We start from the raw sequence: 6,019 nt of genomic DNA, 5'->3' as shown, positions 1-6,019 counted from the left end.
TATGGATTGGGAAAGCAAAATGGCCAACAACAGTGTTTGGCCCATCTGGGTCATCTGCAGTCCATGCATTCCACTTTTCCAGGATGATGGGTAAACGTCCTCCACATAAAAAAGCAGGGAATGTAGTACAGAGAGAGCCTGGAGAACTGGACCTGGTGAAAGACCTGAGACCTGAACCAGAGGCTGTAAACCAAAGTCAGGCCATGTATTAAAGCTTGACAACACTCCACTGGCAAGGTAAGGAACAGCAAAGATATGCTTAGAAAGAAGTCCTCTCCTTGCCTAGAAGAATGCAATGCCAAGCCACGAAGCTTGGCTCAGAAAACGGCTTTAAAGACCCACAGGCTCTGATAAAGAAAACTCCCTCAATAAGGAGGGGGAAAAAGACCCAATTATAGATGATCTGGTCATTTGAAATCTCTTATGACCCACACTACATTTGATTTCCCTCCCTATGAGATCTTGCTAACGCAGCAAGACATGTTTTTAATCAGATTCCAAAATAAATACAGTTGATGCAAGGGCCAGTACCCTGGAAAGGATTAGTTCTGCTTCTGCCACTTTTGTATATATTAAATTTTATTCGGTTGCCTTACAACCAAGAACATTGTGTTTCATGGATACATTTTAAGGCAGTAAATTAAAGTGGTGCAAACTAGTGGTCCCATTAGTGAAAAGTGGTGAAGCCTGTACATTAGTAAGCACTCTGCTCTAATCTTGCTACCACCGTGTTGTATGGAAGACATTAATGTGTTGTTTTAATTTGAGACTCAGGCACTCAAAAGCTCTCATCAGGAATAATTTTCAGCCTTCCAAAATAGAGGAGATAAAATAAAGCACTAAAAATAAATAATTCAAGGCAGATTTTATTCATGTTTTCTATGGGCAACTATTTGTGTAATTTCTCTTACGCTGCCAGTCTGAGCTGCATCTTGTAGTGCTTATTGCTTCAGACAAACTGTTTGATTTATGCATTTACATTTTATTATCAAGGCAAGTTTAAATCTGTCTGGGACTCTGTTCACATTTTCAATACCTTAAAAGAAAAAAAAAGGACCATAGACAAGCATCAGCAATTTCTCCAGCCCCTTTTCAGAGTGGAATGTATGAGTTCTTTCTGGTTAACCCTGTTTATCCTGTATACAAAAGAACCTGGAAGAAACGGCCTACTGGCCCAGTGAGAAATACCTAAATACCCTGGAACTCCAGATTTTTGTTGCAGCAAGGACAATGCTGGCCTTCAGCTACCATGTAGTTTACAGTGTGCCCTGTCTAGACTAGGAAAATTGGTTGTGTTTTAAAACATGTTAGCTACCATGATTTTAATTAACATGTACTAATATTGACACAGTAATCAATCATTAGTTAGCAATGTGTTAAAACATTAACCACAGCTTGGTCACCCTATCTACCTTCAATGTATGTAACTGCTCTCCCATTCTGTTCTCAATCACATTCCTTCTACTCTGTGTTCTTCATTGCTGGCTTGCCCACTGGCTGCAGGACGATTTTGTGACCGCTGTAGCATTTGAAACTAAGTAAGTGACGGATAAGGGTAATCATTCATGTCCCAGACAGCAGGGTAAAAGCTGAGCACCTGCAGGGATCAGGAAATAGCATTACTGCATTTGTGCACTCTTGGCCAAATCAGATTATCAGGAAAAAATACACCATGGTATTGTAGACCTTTCAAATAAATGGGAACATTTGTTAAATCAAAACCCAACTTCATTTGCCTTTCACAATTTTTTCATTAACTTTTCTGTTAATTACCAAAAATCTTTGAGAGGCAGGTCACTTCATGTGAGCAAATGCTCACCCTGAAAGAGTTGTCCAAATAAGTAGTTGACTTAAACAAAGGACTATGCCTTCAAAGGCTGTGTGCCACTCACATTTGAACCTGCAGTGACACCAGAGTGCAGGCATCCATGCCATTCCAGCAGTTACAGGGTATGTCATAAAGTACAGGATTAAGATTGCAAGGCAGAGTCAGGCATCAAGAAGGAGAAGTAGGGCTGGAGGAGGGAGAATGAACTCAGTAATGCCAACTCCAGCAGATCAAATATAATGCGATTGGCCCCAAAATCATGTGATTTTTTAAAGCATTTACATTGTGGTTTTTGCTTTGTTCTTTGATTTTGCCTGCCCCCTGTGAGAGTGTGACAGTTAATGTCGCCAGCTCTCCACATTTAGTGTGTAAGGTGATTTTGGCCCCTGCTGCAGGAGCTCTCAAGGGCTGTCTGATGATGTAGCATTTCCAGCCCCTCCCCAAACTTCTAATTAATTCATTCTGTGCTCCACATCTGCCCGGCCCCACCCCTATCCCAGCAATTAATTATGCACCACAGCAGCCCCACATCAGTTCTGCCACCTTCAGTACATCTGCTATTCCTGCAGCTACAATGGTTCTTCACCCCTGCCCTCCCAGCCTGGCAGGGACCCCTCGACCCCTTCACAGAGCAGGTGTTGTAGAGATGCATGTGTGTGTGTGGGGTGGGAAGGGGGTTAGGAGCAGAGACCAGACTGGCCCAGTTTTCACAAGGCGGGAAGGCGGAGCCGTGCCCTGAAGTGCATCCCTAGTGGCAAGTACACTGCTCAAGGGTTTCCTCTGCTGTTGTTTCCCCTCCTCTGAGGATGCTGTGAGATTGTGAGCCTCATCAATGGGTGAGGATGCAGAGATGGCTCCTCCACAGGATGCAACACAGAGGATAGCAACACAGAGGATAGCAGCTGATCTTACCAGCCTGTAATTGCCAGGATCACCTCTGGAGCCTTTAAAAAAATGGGCATCACATTAGCTATCCTCAGTCATCTGGCATTAAGTGATAGGTTACACACTACAGTGAGTAGTTCTGCAATTTCATATTTGAGTTCCTTCAGAATTCTTGGGTGAATATAATTACAATGAAACCTCACAACACTCCTTTGATGTAAGTTAATGTTGTGCCCATGTATTGATGGGTAAACAGAAGCAAAAAGAAGTAAAATAACTTGCATAAGGGCACACAATGGATCAGTGAGAGAGCTGGGAATAGAATCCAGGTGCCTGAACACTCTTGATAGGACACCTATCCTTCTCCCTAGGCTTTTGAGCCCAAGCGCCAACTTAAGCCACAACTTCGAAGCGCTGTCCACACATGTATGTTTAGAGTGCTACTGCAAGCCTCTTTCATCCATGTCTGTGGACCTGGGCTGGGAGGCTTGTTTCTGTGGGCTGTGCAGACATCCCCTTTGGGGCCTATTTCTCTGCCACCTTGCAATGTGTGAAGTCATTTGCACCAGTATAAAGTTGGTGTAAAAAAAATCCAACCGATAGTTTTATACCAGCTTTGTACTCACTTTGCAGAGCTGTAAATGATTCTACCAGGTGTAAGGCAGTGGAAATTCAGACCCTTAGCTCTCTTATTGGTTACCTAATTTCACTAGGGTACTCGAATAAAGCTGAGTACAAGTGATAAATCAGATGGAGAGATTTTCTGAACGTGAGTAGGAAACCCTTCTGAATGTTAAAATTGACCATTATACACTCTCTCTACAGGAAAGAGAAGCAAATGACCCTTTGGATGCATGGCAATCTTTATGCTTATCACTCACCTAGTATGATATTTCTAAAGCATCTATCACTGAGATATTGAAGGCTTGATGCAAAGCTCACTGGAGTGAGTGGAAAGACTCCCATTGACTTCAGTGGAAGTTTAAATCAGGCCCTAAGTCACTTGGGAAAAAATGGATGTTGCCTAGCTAGCAAAGCATTCATGTTGTCCCTCAATGTCTATTAATATTCATTAGAAAAATAGAAATGTGCTTAAATGGTGCAGAGGTTACGCTAGCATGTTAACACCATGAAATTCCCATTTACAACTAGCTTTTCATTTAAGGAATATTTCTATTAAGAGTAACGCCTATTGCCTGAGAAGTTAATGTAGAAAGACATCACACAGTGTTGATTAACAGCCATAGTGAGGTGGTAACTACCAACAGATGTCTTAATTAGACAATGGGCCAAATTCATCCCGGGTATAACCATTGATTTGGATTGTTGATTGCTGACTTTTCACAGTGCCTTGTGTATATTTAAAGAACTCCTGTAACACTCTGCTCCTTCTCTTGTTTGGTGCCACATTCTCCATGTGCTCCGGGCTCTTTTCCTTCCTAATGCATTAACCTTCAGTGACAGAGACTGCACCTCAGTCCCTAATTCGTCATTCATGAAAGAAAATTATGGGGAGTTATGGAGGAAAATGTCAAACTTCCTGTTTTGAAGGACAATACAGAAACTAGCTGGGGCACATATGCAGTTTAGTCTGCGAGGTGTGGAATCTAAAGTAGGTTGTTAAGCCTCTGAAAGGTGCCAACTAATCATCATTAAAGAGCATTTGTATCCTCAATGGCCCTTCTCTCAGAGAAAGTATTGAGCCTTTGAGTTGGTAAACTGATTTGGAAAGCAGGGGTAGCTGCCCTGGATCAAGGAAAGGTTTTTCGGGACATATAAACTAAACCCATATGCAGAGTTTAATAATCTGAGTCAGGAAGGGAATCACTCATCTTTCTCCAGCAGAAGCTGACTCTGACATGACAATATTGGAGCAGGGTTTTGCTTTTCAGACATGTAGGATCTGGTAACTAAGGCCTGGTCTACACTACAAAATTAGGTTGACTTAACTGCAGTGTGTTGACCTATTTGTGTATGTGCCTATGATTAAATTTGTCTCCCACTGAGCAGTGCTGGCACTGAGCCATGGTCAATGTACTAGCTATGGTGTCCCTAGCCTCTGTTTGCCAGAAGCTGGGAATGGGCGACTAGGGATGGATCACTTGATGATTACCTGTTCTGTTCATTCCCTCTCGGGCACCTGGCATTGAGCACTGTTGGAAGACAGGATACTGGGTAGATGGACCTTTGTTCTGACCCAGTATGGTTGTTCTTATGTTCTTAGGTCGACGCAGCATGAACGTAGCCAATGCATTACCTGTGTTGACACTAATAGTTCTCCAGCAGCTATTCCATAATGCCTGACACTATCTGCTATGGTCACAATTATGAACTCCACTGCCCACGGGTCACAGAGACCAAAAGACACCCCCTCTTAGAATCCCATGAATATTTGAAATGCCTTTTCCTGATTATCCATCTTGGAAAGCATATCTAGCTGCTTTCTCTTGTTGCGTGCAACTGCCCAGCTGACCATGCCAGCTACAATGCTGCAGATGTGCTCTGGCCTGGAGTAGACAGGACATATTGGATCTCTTGGGCCTATGGGGAGAAGAGGCTGTGCAATCACAGCTATGGATCAGCAGCGGAAATGTAGACATCTATAAGCAGATTGCATAGGGGATCGGGAGAAGGGATATGATAGAGATCAGCAGGAGTGCTGCATGTAAGCAAAGGAAATGTGGCAGGCGTATCAGAAGACCAGGAAGGCCAACAGTCAATCTGGTGCCAAACTGAAGATCTGTCGCTCTTACAAAGAGCTGAATGCCATATATGGTGGACACCCCACCATTGCCCTGCACACGCCGATGGATGCTGCCAAGGAGCCTGAGTCCCAGGTCCCAGGTGTGAACAGCAAGGAGGAGGTGGTAGAGAAGGAAAAGCAGGAGGATGGGGGAATATGTGATCGGCGGGTGTGTGTGTGGGGGGTTTACAGCAATGCCTCAAGCCAGGATCTGTTTGAGACTCTACCACAGTCCAGTCATTCCCAGCAGTCAAGAATGGGTGAGCCTGAAGCAGTGGATGGGTCCTCAGATAAGTGTGTAAACTTAGCAGGACACAGTTATTGACTTTTCATTAATTACTCTTAGTAGAAAAGGTAGAGGTACAACACAGATAGGTAGCATTATCTCCATGTGTCTTAGGAAGTCAGTCACATAGTTAACCCATTTTAGCACATCCCCATGCACCCCCTCTTGAACACTTTACCCTTGCTACTGGCAGGAATAACTTGCCTGTAGCATTTTGCATAAGCCAAGGGTGGCCAGAAGAGCACTAATTTGTGCCTGTTTGGCAAACAGGTAGGGA

This window comes from Mauremys mutica, chromosome 5 (genome assembly GCF_020497125.1).
Source record: "Mauremys mutica isolate MM-2020 ecotype Southern chromosome 5, ASM2049712v1, whole genome shotgun sequence".
NCBI classification, from domain to species: domain Eukaryota; kingdom Metazoa; phylum Chordata; order Testudines; family Geoemydidae; genus Mauremys; species Mauremys mutica.
The sequence above is the reverse complement of the archived record's forward strand: the minus strand, read 5'-3'. Positions refer to the sequence as shown.